Below are 19,338 nucleotides of genomic sequence, written 5' to 3'. Positions count from 1 at the left end.
GGAGCTGATGCTAAAATATGTTCTCAACCCCACAATTCACCAAATGTGTGATCTTAGGTAAGTCAGGACATTGACAGATCTTATTGTATAGAGCACAGAGTTAGACAACATGCTTCTGTTCAGGGTTCCCTATCTTGGCTTCCAGGCTAGTCACTCCGGATACAAATCCCATGAAACTGTTGACTGACAACAAATTCCTGTACATACTTCAAAGCACTCAGAGGGTTTGCTTAGATTCTAGGGCTAGAGTCAGCCAATCACATTTGTTGGGTTAAATTTAGCCAGCTGTCTATTTTTGTATGGTTTGCAAGCTAAGAATTTTTTAAACATATTTTAAATAGAGTTTTATTGGAACACAGCCAAGCTGATTCATTTATGCATTCTCTGTGGCATATAGAACTGCAGAGTTGAGTAGTTGTGACAGAGAGCATATGTGGCTCTCTCATCATTTTGCACTGGGACTTAGCACACTACAAATTGCAGTGACATAGTTATAACTCAACAGTGTTTCAAGTGTTGCATATATTGCCATACTACAATGGTATTTTATTTTTATTACCAGTACATATTGATTATGTCAAAATAGAAAGAGGAAAAAGAAGTTTTATAGCAATTTTTTGAGCTCAGGGCCAAGACTGAATTTTTTTGAATAAGGACTGCCCTCAGCAACAATATTGAATACTGAAAGGCTTGGAAATTAGCTTTTGCTGCAAATTTGATAATGATTGTTAATGAATTCAGTCTAAAATTGTAAGCCCAAACATTTTAAAATGTGAAACTTAGACTGTGGTAAAGTCAATTTCAAGAAAATTAATATTGAAATCACAAGTAATGTCAAGCTGCTTACACATTTTCCATGCTGTCAAAAGTTAAAACAAGAAGCAAGATCTCTATTTCCACACAAATTTGCAATAAATATATTTTCTGAGCTCAAACTACAGTTCCAGCAACATTTTACCGACCTTGATGCAAGTGCACACAAAAATTCCTTATTTAAAAATCCACTAAATTGTGAAATTTAGGAGCTTCTACCTAATTATCAATTGAAAGTTCTTAATCTGCAATGTAACAACTTGCTACAAAGAAAATATCAAACAAAGAACAGAATAAAATAAAAAAATATATAAATGCTGTATAAGTAACAAACATGTTCCATTGTAATCATATGCTTAGGGAGTGATATCAATATTTTGTAGAACGTATTTATGTGAAAAGGCATTTTCAAAGATGAAACATATAAACTCCGATTATAGATCAGCATTAAGAGATGAACATTCACAATTGATTTCAATAATGACAAAGAAAATTAACTTTGAGTCCCAATTAAGCAAAATGTTATTGCTTTAAGAAAGAATTCCATCCTTTTCATTTGTAGACCTGTATTACTAAAATTACACTCTATTATTATTATTATTATATTTTAAATTTTGTCACTAAATTTCTTGTGGAAATTTTTCTCTCTCTTGTTACTGAAGTGCATAATATCTTCAGTTTTGTCTCTTGGTTTATAATATCTAAAATATTTTCTATCTCACCCTTTATGGATGTTTGCCAACCCTTGTTCTAGCGTGAGGAAATGTCATCTTTCTTTTTTTTTTAATGTTTATTATCTTTATTTTTTTCAGTTAGTAAGCATTTTATTTATCTGTCCTTCCTATTCTCCTCCCTTCTCTCCCCTCAATGTGCTCACATAATTTTGAGCAAAAGCATAAAAACTAAAGCCTTCAATACATAGCCAGATTATCCAGCAAAACAAATTCCCACATCAGTTATATCAGAAATTATATGTCTTTTTCTCCATTTTAAGCTTATCATCTCTATATCAGGAAATGAGTAGGAGTAAATCATTTGTGGTTTATCATTGCATCAATTACAGTGCTAAAGTCTTTCAAAATTATTTTTATGTATACTGTTGTTATCACTGGATAATTGTCTCCTGGTTCTGCTAATTTCACTCTATGACACTTTATAGGGGTCTTCTCCATTTCCTCTTAAACTATTTGTTTCATCATTTCTTAGGTATAATAATATTCCAATACATTCATATATCACAATTTCTTTAGCCATTCACCAAGAGGAAGTCAATGCCTTAGTTTTCAACTTTTGGCTATGATGACAAGAACTACCATAAATATTTTTCTTTCATTTGTTTAAGGTATAGTCCTAGTGGTGGGATAGCTCAATCCAAGAGTATAGTATAGTTAACTGCCTTTCTGGACATAGTTCCAAATTGTTTTTCAGAATAATTAGACTAATTCAACAGAATTTTGGGTAACTATTAAAATTTGTCTGCCTGTCTTACCTAAACTCTTATATTCCTGGGCTTCTGTAGAACCAAAACAATATTCACAGTGCCTACAGTGGCTATGAATATGCCAGCACAGTTCTGAATCACAAAATTTAACAGACTTTCCACACAGAAGACAGAACCAAAACATTTGTGTGTGTGTGAGTGTGTGTGTGTGTGTGTGTGTGTGTGTATTCGTCCTTCATTGCCGAAGAAGACCATGCCATCAGAGAAATAATGACATGACTTGCACTTGACTTTGTTTTGAGTGAGGGAGGACTGTGCAGGTCACCAGTCTCACTTGTCTTCCAGAGCCATCTGAATCCAGTGACCAGATATTCATCAGGATGACTGGAGGTGACCCAGGATGAGGCAACTGAGGTTAAGTGACTTGCCCAAGGTCACACAGCTAGTGAGTGTCAAGTCTGTACAGAAGAAGAGCCCTGAAGTTGGAATCAGGAGATATGACCTTTAGTCTTGGTTCTGGCTCTTAATGGATCATAGGATTCTAGAGCTGGAAAGGACCACACATAAGAAGCCAAACCTCATATTTTACACATAAGAAAATAGAGGCCCAAGGAAGCTGAATGACTTGCCTAAGGTCACACAAATAGAAAACTCAGTAGATGTGTAGCCATGGACAACTCAACTTTCCTCTCTAAGCCTGTTTCTTCATGTGTTCAATGGGGAGGGATAATCAAGTCAATCAATTAATAAACATTTATTAAGAGCTATAATTTACTTGGCAAATTTATCTGAATAGGAATGGAAAAGGGGGGGACATTTGACCCAACCCTAGATTATATACTCTCCACTTGATCCTAATTAGAGGCTAAGCATGGAATAGTGGGAAGAGATGTGGATTTGGAACCATAAAACTTCAGTACCCATGCTAGCCCTTCTCCTTACTACTCATGTGATCTCGAACAAGCCTCTTCACCTCATTTGTCTCATCTGTTAAATGAGAAGATTGGACTAGATCACAGAATTTTAGAATCGGAAGAGATTTCAGGGACCACTGACTCCAACCCACATACCCCCAAAATCATTACACTGACAACATACAAGTGCTTGTCCAGTCACTGCTTAAGTTTTAGATGATTTCTAATGTCCAGTCATGCTCAAAATCCCCTACTCCTGCCCCTATGTCATAAGGTCATTGTGACAATCTAAATAATGCATGAAGTAAATAGAGTGTGGAATGCTGCAAAATGCTTTCATTTTATATTAGGTTACATTGAAATAGACATTTAAGAGTTCAATGGGACCTTCGTATAAGTATAAAGCAAATGGTTGGGAGATGGTGAACAATGTGCATAAGCGGTCATGGTGCTTTCTTGGTGTTCAAAGGAAAACTACTAGATACTTCTGTGATTCACCTTTTTCAAGTGAATAGAACCAGAGAACCAGGACCTGAGATCAAGATGAATCAAATTCAAATTCTGTCTCAGGCATAATAATTGTGTTATCCTGGGTTAGTTACTTAACCTCTCCCAATGTTTCCTCATCTGTAAAATGGAGATAATGATAGCAACTATCTCATGAAGTTGTTATGACCATCAAATGAGATAATATATGGAAAGCACTTCACCTACATTAGAGCACTATATAAATGCTAGCTATTATGGCATTTCAATTACTGAAACTAACTACACAGAAAATTTTTTAAAAGAATGAAAGAAAATGAGAGAATGAATTCAGAGGACTTTAGCTATAAACCTTAAGACATTATATACCTACATGTCAGCCATTATTATGTAACCCTAGGGGTCACTATATTAGGCTCCTGTTTGATAAGGCAGATCTTAAAAAGCCCCAAGTTCATAATATTGCTGTCTATGGAAATTTAGTTGGGAAATTTATAGATGGCTCATGATTATGCCCCTAGGGAGAGAGCCTCCCAAAACTCCCACTGTAGGAAGAAAACAGCAGATCTCTCGTATTAGTTTCCTCTTTTACCAATCTATGAAGAAATAAAACAGACAGGGTTTTTGTGGTTAATCCAAGCCTTTCTGGAAGGTTATGGTATTCAACCTATGAGACTAAAGAATGGAAGACACAAGGGTTGGGGTACAGTTTCCGTCACCCTCACTAGTTAAAAAGTTGCTTTGGCTTCTCTGTAGTAAATAACAGAGGAAAGCTCAAGAAGAGAAAGGTTCAGTCCTACTATGAGGAGATACTAGCTCCAACTCTCTTCCTTTATGAGATTGAGGGGTGATATGGTGGAATATCCTTGAAATTAAAGAGGGGGGGAATCTTCATTTGTCATTTCATTGCAAGAGATGTTCACACTGCCCAGAACTGTAATCAGTGAGCTGGATCATGAAGTAGAATGCTCAAGTTGCCTTTGTTAACACCCAAAATATCTAAGGGAGAATTGTAGAGATGGGTGGTTGGGAGAAAGCACTAGACAAGAAAATAGTTTCACCCATATGGGAAGACAGAGTGACTACACAGGATTGGCCATTCAAGTAGATTGTGGTAAAATTATCATGTCCCAGTGGTTTCTGCTAATGAGGGATGACACAAGAGATGGTCTACCCATCACCATGAAAGAATTCTGCATTCGGGGATTATGGCAACATGGAATATGCTCATTATTGGACAATATGGGTCACTGGACTACTACTTACCATGTAATATTTCCTCATTGTTGGTTTTCTTGTTTGCTAATAAAACTTCCTTCTACCACATTTGGGCCAGTATCTTTTCATCAGGGAATCCAGTACAACCTGCTGAGATATTCAGTGGAATAATATCCTTGCACTTCTGGACTCTGCTTTTGGTTCTACAATTACCTCCATATTTCAGGACCTCAGTTTTCTCATGCATCAAATGGGGGTAAAAATACATGTCCTGATGCAGAATGAAGCAGACTCTTTTCTGTTGTGTTATGTTTTGCTTTTTTTCTCATGGTTTCTCCCATTCATTTTGATTCTTCTATGCAACATAACTCATGTGAAAGTGTGTTTAATAAGAATGTATATGTAGAACCCATATAAGATTGCATACCATCTTGGGGAGGGAGGGAACAGGAAGGAGGAGAAAATATAAAACTTATGGAAGTTATTGTTTCAAACTGAAAACAAATTAATTAAATTTAAAAAAAAATAAAAAAAATATATGTCCTGCCTGGTTCAACCATTTGGGAAAGCAATTTGGAGTTTTCCTAAAAGAGTGACTAAACCATTTTCATAATATTTGACCTAGAGATCCTACTCCAAGGCAAAAATGCAAGGAATACAAAGCCAGAAATAAAAATCAAAATATTCATAGAAATACTTTTTGTTGTAGGAAAGAACTGGAAACAAAGTTGGTGTCAAGTGAAGAGTAGACAAATAAGCTAGTACACTAATGTAATAGGATATTACTGTTTCATTAAAAAAGAGATGAATGAGTAATTCAAAAAACCACAGGAAGATACATGAACGGATGCAGAGTAAACAACTAACCCCAATATACATAATGATGGCAACAATGCAAATTGAAAAAACAACAAAAAAACTGTATACTGCATCACTATAAAACTCAAGAGATGAAAAAAATGTACCTCCCCATTCTTTATAGATGTGGAGGACTATGAGTGTGGAATATAGTATGTACTGAAAGAAATGGTTAATGAATTTGGTTAGTTTGAACTTCTTTTTCTTTCCTTCTTTTTTAATCTTTAACACTATGGATGGTTTGGTGAGCGGTAAGGGTGAGGAACAGATATATCTCGAAATGAAAGTGATATAAAAGAAATATTGGTAAAAATAAAATAAAATTTAAAACAAAGAAGATACATTTTTAAGAAAAAAAACAATCTGGCCTGATCATTTAATTCACGGGATTGTGGTGAGCATCAGGTGAGAAAAATAAATCTGAAAACCCTTTTAAGTACTATAAGATTTGTTTAATTTACTCAGAGAGCAAGACTAATTTTGGATGCTTCCTAATCCTCTTTTGGGGTTATTTTTGCCTTGAAACATAGTGAGCACTCCATTACTGAAATATTGTTTATATTTCTATAAAACTTTATCATTTTATAGATGCCATTTAAAATATTGATCATAGCAACCCTAAGAGTTAGGAAGGGAAGATAATTAATAATTAATGTAATTTTATATAAAATGAAACTGTGTCCCAGGGAGGTTCCAAAGTAACTTGCCCAAAGTCATACAACTAGTAAGTGGTTGAACCAAGCCTAGAATGTATGTCTCCCACAGCTAATCTAATGCTATTTTGACTACAAGCACTACCTAGAAGGATTCGATATGAGACTAGATGACAAACTGTCAAGGTCCTGCAGTGAAAAATTTTTTTCTCCCCAACATTTTACTGCTTTTATTTAAAGTTTTGAGTTCCAAATTCTATCCCTCCCTCCCCTCCCTCTTACCTGAGAGAGTAAGCAATCAGTTAAACACGTGCAATTATGTAAAACATTTTCCTATTAGTCATTTTGTATAAGAAGACTCAAATAAAAGAAAAAAAATAAAAGAAAGTGAAAAATAGCATTCTTCAATCTGAATTCAGTCACTCTCAGTTCTTTCTCTGGAGGGGGATAGTATGCTCTCACCATTAGTTCTTTGGGACGATCCTAGATGTTTGTATTGCTAAGAATAGCTAAACCATTCACAGTTCTTCATCAAACAATATTGCTGTTACTGTGTACAACATTCTCCTGGTTCTGTTCATCGTACATCAGTTCATGTAAGTCTTTCCAGGTTTTTCTGAAATCTGCCTTCTCATCATTTCTAGTTTTATTTATTAGTTCAATGGTTTTCTTACTTTAATTTTATTAATCTCTCCTTTTCCAGCATTTCCAATTTGGGGTTTAATTGGGGATTTTTAATTGTTCTTTTTTAGTTTTCTTTAGTTGCATGCCCAATTCATTGATCTGTTTTTTCTCTTACTTTGTTGATATAAGCAATTATATACATAAATTTTCCCCTAAGTACAACTTTAGCTGCATCCCATAAATTTCGGTATACTGTCTCAATGTTGTCATTTTCTTTAATAAAATTATCAATTGTTTCTATGATTTGTTCCTTGCCCCACTTGTTTTGTAGGATTAGATTATTTAATTTCCAGTTAATTTTTAATCTTTTTCCATTGTCCATTATTGAATGTAATTTTATTGCATTATTATCTGAAAAGGATGCATTTACTATTTCTGCTTTTCTGCATTTAATTGTGAGGTTTTTATGTCCTAATATATGGTCAGTTTGGGGGTAGGTCTCATGTACTGCTGAGAAAAAGGTATATTCCCTTACAATTTTCTCCAGAGATCTATCTTATTTAACTTTTCCAAAATTTTATTCATCTGCTTAACTTTTATTTTTTGGTTAGATTTATTTAGCTCTGAGAGGGGAAAATTGAGGTCCCCCACTAGTACAGTTTTACCATTTGTTTCCTCCTATGACTCATTCAACTTCTTCAAAACTTTAAATGCTATGTCTTTTGGTACATATATGTTTAGTATTAATATGATTTCATTGTCTATGGTACTTTTCAGCAAGATGTAGTTTTCTTCTTTATCTCTTTTAATTAGATCTATTTTTGTTTTTGCTTTGTCTGAGATCATGACAGTTACCCTTGCTTTCTTTGCTTCAGCTCAAGCATAATAGTTTCTGCTCCAGCCTCTTATCTTTTCTCTGCTACAAATGTGTTTCTTATAAACAACATATTGTATGATTCTGGTTTTAATCCATTCTGGTATCCACTTCCTTTTCATGGGTGAGTTCATCCCACTTACATTTATAGTTATAACTGTGTATTTCCTTTCATGCTATTTTTCACTTATCTCCCTCTCTTACTCCCCACTCTTTACCTCCTCATAAATATTTTACTTCTGATCACCACCTTCCCCAATATATCCTCTCTTTTATCAGTCCTCTTCCCCCTTCTATTATCTCTATCCCTTTTTAATTTCTTATAGGGTGAGATGGATTTCTATATCCAACGGAATGTTGAGCTAAATGATCAGCTCTAAACGCTGTTTCCATTAACTTCTCACTGGATGAATTCCTCTGTTTGGGTTCACAAGATAAAACATGAAGTAGTGGGTACAAGCTGGAAATAAGGAAATTTAGAGTTAGTGTAAGAAAAAAAATCATAAAAATTAATTATCTTAAAGTGGAATGGATTGCATTTAGTTACCCCTCACTGGAGGGCTTCCAGCAAAGGCTGAGTGATCACTTTCTGAGTATAATGTAGAAGAAGAAACTTGATCAGAGATGGGCTGCATCATATAGCTCTTAAGGTCTTCCCTGACTTGAAGGTTCTGTGAAATGGTCAAGGAGATGAAGACCAATTTCCCAAATAATAGCTAACAGCTATCTAGCACTTTAAGGTTTATAAAACATTTTACAAATATGATCTGATTTTATTCTCACAACAGCCCTGGAGAAGATAGGAACTATTATTATCTCAATTTCATAAATAAGAAAACTTAGGCAGAGACTGACGACTTGCCCAGAGTCACACTTTTTGTAAGTGAAGTGTCTGAGGCTAGATTTGAATTCAGATCTTCTTGACTCCAGGATCAGCACCTTTATCCACTAATCCACCTTGCTCCCTTTAACATATATCCAGTTCTCCCCAAATGGTCTGGGCAGAAATTTATTATACCCCTTCTTTGCAATTGAGCCTTAGCTAAGGAAATACCCAGAAGAAAAGACACTCCAAGATTATTTTTTCCCCAGTTTCCTTTTCTCTTTGGTTGCAGTAAAGAGTTGGCAGGACTGGATAGTGTATTCTTCCTCATTTTTATTTCACCTTTGATTTGATCATGTGTTTTGGCGGATAAAAATTGTGCAAGTCTGATGTATTTCAGTTCCTACATGATTCAAAGTATTTTAATTAAAATGTATTTTGATGCATTTTAAAATATAATTAAAGTGTATTTTAATTCCTACATAAAGATCAAAAGTACAACAATTCTTGAAATCTCATTTCCTTGGTCACACAGAACTAAGCTGAAAGTGGAGAGCATCAATTCTTTCAGAGCCTGCTTTTGTGGGATAGTGTCACCACCTTGTGGGCTTTAGTGGGTATTGCAACAAAAGGCTTCAAGAGCCGGGATGCATTTTGCACCTATAGGCATAAATTCTAGCACTTTGAAAAGTAATGAAATTCCAATTACTAGAAATAATCCCTTATACTTGTACAGAACAGGCCTAAATACAGGATACTAGACATAGACCAAGAATGTGCTTTCTCAGTTTTCATCTAACTTTTTGGAATTAGTTACTTTATTGTTACTTGATGATGATGATGATGATGATGATGATGATGATGATGATGTTGACGTTGTTGTTGAGTTAAAATTATTTACTGAGGGGAAGGTCTGAATGGGAAGAGTGGTAACATTAGAGGAAGAAAGATAAAGTCAATGAGGAGATAGACCTTTTTTTCTAGAGGTACAAATACTTCTGTAGTGTATTTGACACGACTTTCCTGATTTTGTGATTAAAGAGTAAAAATTTCCCTTTGGGGAATTTATTCTTGGTCTCACATCTTGTTGGGGCTATGAATACTATTATTTAATAAAATATTTCTAAAAGCCAAAAATACACTGCTCTACTTTATACAGAAAGTAAAAGTATGGTTCATTTGTCTAGTATTGCCATGATTAGAAGTAAAAACTGCACAAATAATAATGGAATGGGATGATCCAACAATGCTGAAAGTAGAGAGATTTGAGTCCATTTTCATGACCACATTTTCTTATGTTTCCATGATTAGGAATACTATTTTAGACTTGTTTTTGTCTTTCTTTGTATCCCAAACACTTAGCATAACTCATTGAATTCCCACAACAATTCTGTGAGATAGGTGCTATTATTATAATCCCCAAATTTTACAGTTGAGGAAAGTGAGGTAGACAGTAGTTAAGTGATTTGTCCAGGGTCACATAGCTAGGAAGTATTTGAGGCTGAATATGAAATCATATTTCCTTGACTTCAGTCACGGTGACTTCAATCTACTACACCTTTTAGCTGCCGCAGGTTAGGTTGAAGCCTCCAAGTTAACACAGGTAACCATGATACATAAATAAAGAAGGATCTATGATTTCAAAGTGGGTGGTGGAAATTTCCTTTATCAGCCATCACAATTCCCAGATGATTTAAAAGACAAGTCTCCCAGAAACTGTCTGGAGAAGATAGCACTGTATCTACTATATCAGACTACTTCTATAATAACAATATCACTTGACAAAGGCATCACAAAGTAACAAAACCAAGTGTCTAGGTGTCCCTGACACTCAGAGGGTGCTGTCATTGCTACATAATTGCCAAGGCCCTCTGAGAAGTGGAATAGGTAGCAAGAATGCAAGAAAGAATATGACCTGACTCAAGAGTCAGGAGAATCCAGAACAAGGAAGACAGTTCTTTTCTACTGATGACACAGAATGGAGGTGGGAAGGGTTAGACAAAGCAGGAGGTGTGTCCATTATCAAATTCCCTCCTTGCTTTTGGATATCCAGTTATCAGGATAGAGAGAACTAGGCACTGAAATTTAGGAGCCTACTAAGTAGATCTGAGGAGATGAGTCTCTCAGAGTTTACAGGGCCAATATATTCATCAAACTAACTATAGCTGGTGCTGATTCTTACATCAGCGTTATCAGAAGAGAACACAGGAGGAGCATACGAAGAGAGCAGTCATTCAAAAATACTTATTAAGTATTATTATGTGCCAGGCACTGTGCTGCGTGCTAGGGGTACAAGGAAGGCAAAACAAAAAACAAAAATAGTCCCTGTTCTGAAAGAGCTTGTACTCTAATGGAGGGGTCAATATGCGAACGGCGGTGAACAGAGAAACTGTACACAAGACAAATTTGATGACAATCAACTGAAGGAAGAAGCTTCCTATAGAAAGTGAGATTTGAGCTGAGACTTGAAGAATGCCAAGGAAATCAGGGGTGGAGATGGGAAGGAAACGATGGGGGACAACCAGTGAGAAGGTCCAGAGAGTCAGGAGGTAGAGGGTCTTTTAATGAACAGCAAGGAGATCAGTGTCACTGCATTGAGCAGTGAAGGATGGTAAAGTGTAAAAAGACTGGAAAGATTGTGTGTGTGTAGGGGAGGGGCAGTTATGGAGGGCTTTGAATGCCAAGCAAAGAATTGCATATTTGATCCTGGAGGTAACAGGAAGCTAACAGAATTAATTTAGTAGAAGGAGGGAATGACATGGTCCGATAAGTGACTGACAGCTGAGTAGAGAGAGGACTGGAATGGGGAGAGACTTGTGGTAGGCAGATAAACCAGTGGACTAATGCAATAGTCTAGGTGTGAGGTGATAAGGGGCTGCATCAAGGTGGCAGCAGTGTCAGAGGAGAGATAGAAGTGTTGTGTTCAAGAGATGTTTTGAAGGTTGTAGGCCCTGAAGTCTCTGTGTGAACAGAGTCATGTGGATAGTTTTCAAAATAATATGTTAACAAGCACCAAATTCTGCAAGGCTCTATGGAGAGCAGAATTTTTTGGGGGGGAGGGAGAGTGTGGTAAATTGTAGACTAGATCATTGGTTGGTTGGTTGTTGTCCTTCATCTTCGAAGAGGATCAAAGTGACATCACCATGATAAAGTGAAGTTTCAATGTGTACAACTGTGGCTGCTCGGAATGCTCTACCACAGATTGGGCACAGATAGTCCATGTGAACATTTGGAGTGGTTACTCCAAATTTGCGCATCCTATGTTTACTTTGTGCTGTTTCAATTCTGCTTTGCTCAAAGAGCACAGCACCCTTTCTGATGTAGGCATGCCATGCTGAGAGGTCCTGTGCCAGTGTCTTCCATGTCGCACAATCAAATCCAAAGTTCTTGAGAGAGACCTTGAGAGTGTCCTTGTATCACTTCTTCTGATCACCATGTGCTCACCTGCCCCATGCAAGTTCTACATAAAATAATCTTTTTGGCAAGCATACATTTGGTATTCAAACAACGTGGCCAGCCCATAGGAGTTGTGCTCTCTAAAGCACAGTTTGAATGCTTAGCAGTTCAGCTCAAGCAAGGACCTCAGTATCTGGTACTTTATTCTGCCAGGTGATCCCCAGAATCTTCCTAAGACAGTTTCAGATGGAAGCGATTCAGTCTCAGAATTGCCTGTCCATGTTTCACCGGCATATAACAAAGTCAGCACAATAGCTCTGTAGGCCTTTGGTTTGGTATTGCTATCTAGACCAGATCACAGCAATTATACCATATGAGGAGACCTATGCAGAGGAATCTAACAAACCAATGGCTCTCTCCAGCTCAGAGGTGGGCATGGGGGAATAAATCTGTCTTGGTCTCATTGACTATTCTCCCCTTTACTTTAAACCTTGTGGGTCATTATAAATGAGCATTGTCACGCTAATGCTGCCTCTTCTGCCACAAACACAGGATTAAAGAGCTAAAGCTAAGAGACGTCAGTCGGAGTCCATGAAGTCCAATTGCCTCGTCTTCCCAGGGGGTTTAGTACCTTGTACAAGGTTACGTATATACATGCATACATATATATGCAAGTCTTTGCTTGGCATTCAAAGCCCTCCATAACTGCCCCTCCCCTACACACACACAATCTTTCCAGTCGTTTTACACTTTACCATCCTTCTGATTACCCTGTTCCCAACTCTGATCTTCTTCCTATCACCCCCCACTCATCCCCTTTCCCCTTATTTTTTTGTAGGGTAAGATAAATTTCTATACCCTATTGTCTCTATGTCTTATTTCCTAATTGCATGTAAAAACAATTAACATTTGTTTTTAAAACTTTAGAGTTCTAAATTCTCTCCCTTCTTCCCTCCCCACCCACCCTCATCGACAAGACAAACAATTCAACATAGGTTATACATGTGTAGTTATGCAAAACACTTCCATAAGTCACATTGTGAAAGACTAATTTTATTTCCCTCCATCCTATCCTGTCCCCTAATTATTCTATTTTCTCCTTTGACCTTGTCCCTTTTCAAGTGTTTGCTTCTGACCACCCTCTCCTGTAATCTGCCTCTCCCTTTTGTCATTCCCTCCCCTCCATCCTCCCACCCCAGCCCTTTCTCCCTTACTTTCCTTAGGATAAGATAACCAATTGAGTGTGTATGCTATTCCCTCCTTAAGTCAAATTCAATGAGAGTAAGGTTCTTTCATTCCCTCTCATCTCTTCCCTCTTCTACATTGTGAAACCTTTTTCTTGCCTTTTTTTATGTGAAACAATTTACCCCATTCTATCTCTCCCTTTCTTCTTCTTCCTTTTACCCCTTAATTTTATTTTTTTAGATATCCCTTCATATTCAACTAACCCTGTGCCATCTATCTCTATCAATCCATCCATCCATCCATCTATATTTCCTCCAACTACCCTAATACTGAGAAAAATCTCATGAGTTACAAATATTATCTTTCCATGTAGGAATGTAAAGAGTTCAACTTTAATAAGTCCCTTAGGATTTCTCTGTCCTGTTTACCTTTTCATACTTCTCTTGATTCTTGTGTTTGAAAGTCAAATTTTCTATTCAGCTCTGATTTTTTCAACATGAATACTTGGAAGTCCTCTATTTCACTGAAATTCCATTTTTCCCCCTGAAGTATTATACTCAGTTTTGCTGGGTAGGTGATTCTTGGTTTTAATCCTAGCTCCTTTGATCTCTGGAATATCATATTCCAAGTCTTCAGATTCCCTAGTGTAGAAGCTGCTGAACCTTGTGTTATCCTGATTGTGTTTCCACAATACTTGAATTATTTCTTTCTGGCTGTTTGTAATATTTTCTCTTTGACCTGGGAATTCTGTAATTTGGCTACAGGATTCCTAGAATAGGAAAGAGATTGGGATCTCTTTCAGGAGGTGATTGGTGGATTCTTTCAATTTCTATTTTCGCCTCTGGTTCTAGAATATCAGGGTAGTTTTCCTTGAAAACTTCTTGAAAGATGATAGCATGGCTCTTTTCTTCATCATGGCTTTCACGGAGTCCCACAATTTTTGTATCATCTCTCCTGGATCTATTTTCCAGGTCAGTGTTTTTTCAAATGAGATATTTCACATTGTCTTCTATTTTTTCATTCTCTTGATTTTGTTTTATAATTTCTTGATTTCTCATAAAGTCATTTGCTTCTTTGGCTCCACTCTAATTTTGAAGGATTTTCTTCAGTGAGATTTTGGACCTCCTTTTCCATCTGGCCAATTCTGCTTCTTAGGGCATTCTTCTATTCATAGCCTTTTTGGACCTCTTTTGCCATTTGGGTTAGTCTATTTTTAAGGTGCTATTTTCTTCAGCATTTTTGGGGTCTCTTTTAGCAAGCTGTAGACTCGTTTTTCATGATTTTCTTACTTCACTCTCACTTCTCTTCCTCTATTTCTCTTTTCTTTTTAATTTTTAACATTTATTTTCACACAATTTTGGGTTACAAATTTTCTCCCCTTTTATCCCCTCCCCCCCCCAAACCCGAGCTTTCTAATTGCCCCTGTGACCTATCTGCTCTCTCCTCTATCCTCCCTCCCTGCCCTTGTCTCCGTCTTCTCTTTTGTCCTGTAGGACCAGATAGCTTTCTTGACCCCTTAACCTGTATTTCTTGTTACCCAGTGGAAAGAACATTACATTTGGTCCTAACACTTTGAGTTCCAACCTCCTTAGCTCCCTCCCTCTCCACCCCTTCCCCTTGAAAGACAGGCAATTCAATATAGGCCATATCTGTTTAGTTTTGCAAATGATTTCCATACTAGTTGTGTTGTATAAGACTAACTATATTTCCCTCCATCCTAACCTGTCCCCCTTTACTTCTATTTTCTTATGGTCCTTTCCCTCCCCATGAGTGTCGACCTCGTATTGCATTCTCCTCCCCATGCCCTCCCCTCCATCCTCCCCCCCACCCTGCTTGTGCCCCTGTCCCCCACTCTCCTGTATTATGAGATAGGTTTTCCTATCAAAATGAGTGTGCATTATATTCTTTCCTTTAGTGGAATGTGATAAGAGTAGACCTCATGTTTTTCTCTTGCCTCCCCTCTTTATCCCATCACTAATAAGTCTTTTGCTTGCCTCTTTTATGAGAGATAATTTGCCCCATATAACTTCTCCCTTTCTCCTCCCAATATTTCTCTCACTGCTTGATTTCATTTTTTTTTAATATATGATCCCATCCTCTTCAATTCACTCTGTGCACTCTGTCTCTATGTATGTGTGCGTGTGTGCATGTGTGCGTGTGTGTACTCCCACCCAGTGCCCAGATACTGAAATGTTTCAAGAGTTATAAATATTGTCTTTCCATGTAGGAATGTAAACAGTTCAACTTTAGTAAGTCCCTTATGATTTCTCTTTGCTGTTCGCCTTTTCATGGTTCTCTTCATTCTTGTGTTAGAAAGTCAAATTTTCTTTCCAGCTCTGGTCTTTCCATCAGGAAAATTTGAAAGTCTTATATTTCATTGAAAGACCATTTTTTCTCCTGAAGTATTATACTCAGTTTTGCTGGGTAGGTGATTCTTGGCTTCAGTCTTAGTTCCTTTGACTTCTGAAATATCCTATTCCATTCCCTTCTATCCCTCAATGTAGAGGGTGCCAGATCTTGTGCTATCCTGATTGTATTTCCACAATACTTGAATTGTTTCTTTCTAGCTGCTTGCAATATTTTCTCTTTCACCTGGGAATTCTGGAATTTGGCCACAATGCTCCTAGGAGTTTCTCTTTTTGGATCTCTTTCATGCGGTGTTCTGCGGATTCCTTGAATATTTATTTTGCCTTCTGGTTCTAGAATCTCAGGGCAGTTTTCCTTGATAATTTCATGGAAGATGATGTCTAGGCTCTTCTTTTGATCATGGTTTTCAGGTAGTCCCAGAATTTTTACATTGTCTCTCCTGATTCTATTTTCCAGGTCAGTTGTTTTTCCAATAAGATATTTCACATTATCTTCCATTTTTCGAATCTGCGCGGTATGTTCTGAGATATCTGTTTTTCTCGAAAAGTCCTTAGCGTCCATCCGTACCATTCCAGTTTTGAAAGATCTATTTTCTTCAGTGAGCTTTTGAATCTCCTTTTCCATTTGGTTAATTCTGCTTTTGAAAGCATTCTTCTCCTCATTGGCCCCTTGCACCTCCCTTGCCAGCTGAGTTAGGCTAGTTCTCAAGGTGCCAATTTCTTCAAGATTTTTTTGGTTCTCCTTTAGCAGGGAGCTGATCTGCTTTTCATGCTTCTCCCTCATCCCTCTCATTTCCCTTCCCAGTCTTTCCTCCACCTCTCTAACTTGATTTTCAAAATTCCTCTTGAGCTCTTCCATGGCCCGAGCCCATTGGGTGGGCTGGGACACAGAATCCTCGATTTCTGTGTCTTTGCCTGATGGCAAGCATTGTTCCTCCCCATCAGAAAGGAAGGGAGGAAGTGTCTTTTCTCCAATAAAGTACCCTTCAATAGTTTTATTTCTTTTCCCTTTTCTTGGCATTTTCTCCAACCAGTAGCCTGACCTCTGAATGTTCTCCTCGCACCCACCTCGCCTCCTGGTCTTCCCAGCCAGCATTTGGGGACTTATTTCTCTTATTTTTCAAAATTCTTTTTGAGCTCTCTAGGACCTGAGACCAATTTTTATTTTTCTTGGAGGATGCAGGAGCTTTGACTTCGTTGTCTTTTTCTGGTTGTATACTTTGATCTTGTCACCAAACTAAGAGTCTATGGTCCTGAAATGTTTTTACACTGTTTGTTCATCTTCCCAGGTAGGGAACCTACCTTCAAGGTAGGACTCTGCTTCCAGTGGGTGGGAGTGGATGTGCTGTTCTGCTGCTCGATCCTTCACCATCTGTGGGCTCAGAGCTCCAGAAGCAGCCACTGCTGCTGCCACTACCTCCTCCATCCTGGGGCTGGACTTCCACCAGACCACGCTCCCTCTTTCACCTAGGCCCGACAGAGTTTTCCCACTGACCTTCTATGCTATCTTTGGTGTTTGTGGGTGGAGAAGTCTAGAAACTGCCACAGCAGCCGGTGATTCATTCCTAAGACCTGCTCCAGTCCTGTCTGTGCCAGCCAGGCTGGACTGTGCTTCACTTCCAGCCTGATGTGATATACCCTTCCTGCCAACCTTCCAGGTTGTCTTGGACTGGAGATTTGTATCATTCTGTCATTCTGTGGGTTCTGTAGCTCTAGAATTTGTTTAGAGTCATTATTTAACAGGTATTTGGAGGGGGGGGGGGGGGCGGAGAGCTCATGTAAGTCCCTGCTTTTACTCTGCCATCTTGGCTCTGCCCCTCAAAATAGCCAGTTTTCTAAATGAAAATTACAAAACATTATAAGACAGAACTAGCAGGGCTGATAAAATGACATTACTGGTTTTAAACAATTTTTCTAGTCTTTTAATTTCTTTCAGTTCATACTTTAATAACATCCAAATTATGAAAAGTTGCTTGACATAACTGATACAAAAGCTTACCAATTTTAAATAATGTTATGTATTTGAAACTTGAAACAAACTCATCACCAATCAGGTGACTCTAATTCTGTTGAATGCATTTTCAAATTACTTTATATAGAAAATCAGGCATCTCATGACCATTGACACTGTATGCTAGTTACATCTAATTAAGGAACTAATAATAATAGACATACATAGTATTTGCCCTGTGCCAGGCATTGTGTTAGGTACTTTATACTCTGTTGAAGTAAAGTGAGGTAACTTGCTTAAGGTCATTCAATTAACAAATTTCAGATCTATATATTTTCCCAATTTGTCTTAGTGCCAAATAGTATAATAAACTCTAATTTATCTCAATAATCAAATTAGGAGAGACATATTTCATTTAAAATGTGACAAGAGCGAATTTAATTACCTGCATCTATGTTTCAAATAGCATTACACAGAATCTGGGGTTATGATTTTGATAGATTGTGGTATTATAATTTACACAAATGCTACTTATTCTAATCATTTCATATTATGGAGTCCACTATTTCCAGGCAATTCACTGACAAAGATTATAAAAATGGCAATCTGATATTAAGATTTAATCTACTCCAATCATCACACTTAAGAGCATGTTTTAATTTGGTTCAAATCTCAGTTCCACAATCTTGGAAGGAACCTATAGCTTATCAATTTACCCAGAGCTCTCTACAATTTCTTCTTCTAAGAATCTTATATAATTTAGTCAAGTTTTCAATTTTAATACACATCACAATTTTAAAAGTTGTTTTAAAATTGACCAGTACTTAATCATAGCTTGCAAGACTCCCTAAATTCTAGCTAGTTATTCCAATCAAACTGAATTACCTTTTGATTCTTTCTCGATTCACACAAACCTTTCACCTTTTAGTGAGCCAGGAAAGATTTAAGTGCCAGTCTATTCCAAAGTGCATGCCTCTTCCCTCTTTTCACCTTGAAATTTTCACTGACACAGCTCTCAAACCTACCTTCACTTCACTTCACTAATTAGTGAAGTGAACTTTTCTCTTTTATCTGAGGGGAAAAGGTTTCCCCACTTCCCCTTTCTTTCTTGTCTGTCCTTTAATATGCCAAAACCTGACCATAATTCATGAATGCAGAGGGAAAGTTTTTTTTTTCAAATTTTTACTCAAATAACACTTTTCTTTCTCTTTTTCTTCTGTTCACCCACCTACACTGCTGCAGTCAACCACGGATGAAGGGAGAGAAGGAAGAGACTCACAATTACATGACTTGTCACTTTCCTGTCTACATGCTTAACTCTTTTCAACCTAGATAACTAGCAAACCAGCATTTACACATTTTTTTTCTGGAATTTTTCCAGCAACTTTCATTCTCAACCTCTGAGTCTAGGAACTTGGCAGTGGCTTTTCTTAATGCTGTGAGGAAGCCAGTCTACTGCCACTACTTTCTTCCCTTCTCTTCCCAACCTGATGGAACATAATTCATAGACAAGAGAAAATAAAGAAGATTCAGGGGTGGGGGGATGGGAAGGTACTTAGGTAGGCACAGAAGAGCAACAAGTTTCTGAGGAAAGTGGTTCCACAAAGAAATATTTTTTTAAGAGGAAATTTCCTGCCTAGGATTATGGTCCTTATCTACTTTAAGGGTTGTCACCACTCTACTAAGTCACCCAGGATCCAATTTTGTTTTAATCTCCTTTAACTACAACGTGCAAT

The 19,338-nt window shown here is 37.3% G+C and overlaps 1 long non-coding RNA gene across 1 annotated transcript in view; it reads left to right on the top strand.

Moving 5' to 3' along the window:
* Window positions 1-6,690, top strand: part of LOC140497342 (uncharacterized) — a 180,438-nt gene extending 173,748 nt beyond the window's left edge. The window contains exon 3 of the long non-coding RNA XR_011964626.1: window positions 2,600-6,690. This is a non-coding gene — a long non-coding RNA (uncharacterized lncRNA). The remainder of the gene's footprint in view (window positions 1-2,599) is intronic.
* The last annotated feature ends 12,648 nt before the right edge of the window (window positions 6,691-19,338 follow it).

This window comes from Notamacropus eugenii, chromosome 3 (assembly GCF_028372415.1).
Source record: "Notamacropus eugenii isolate mMacEug1 chromosome 3, mMacEug1.pri_v2, whole genome shotgun sequence".
Classification (NCBI taxonomy): domain Eukaryota; kingdom Metazoa; phylum Chordata; class Mammalia; order Diprotodontia; family Macropodidae; genus Notamacropus; species Notamacropus eugenii.
Note: the sequence above shows the minus strand (reverse complement) of the source record. Positions and strands in the feature narration are given on the sequence as shown.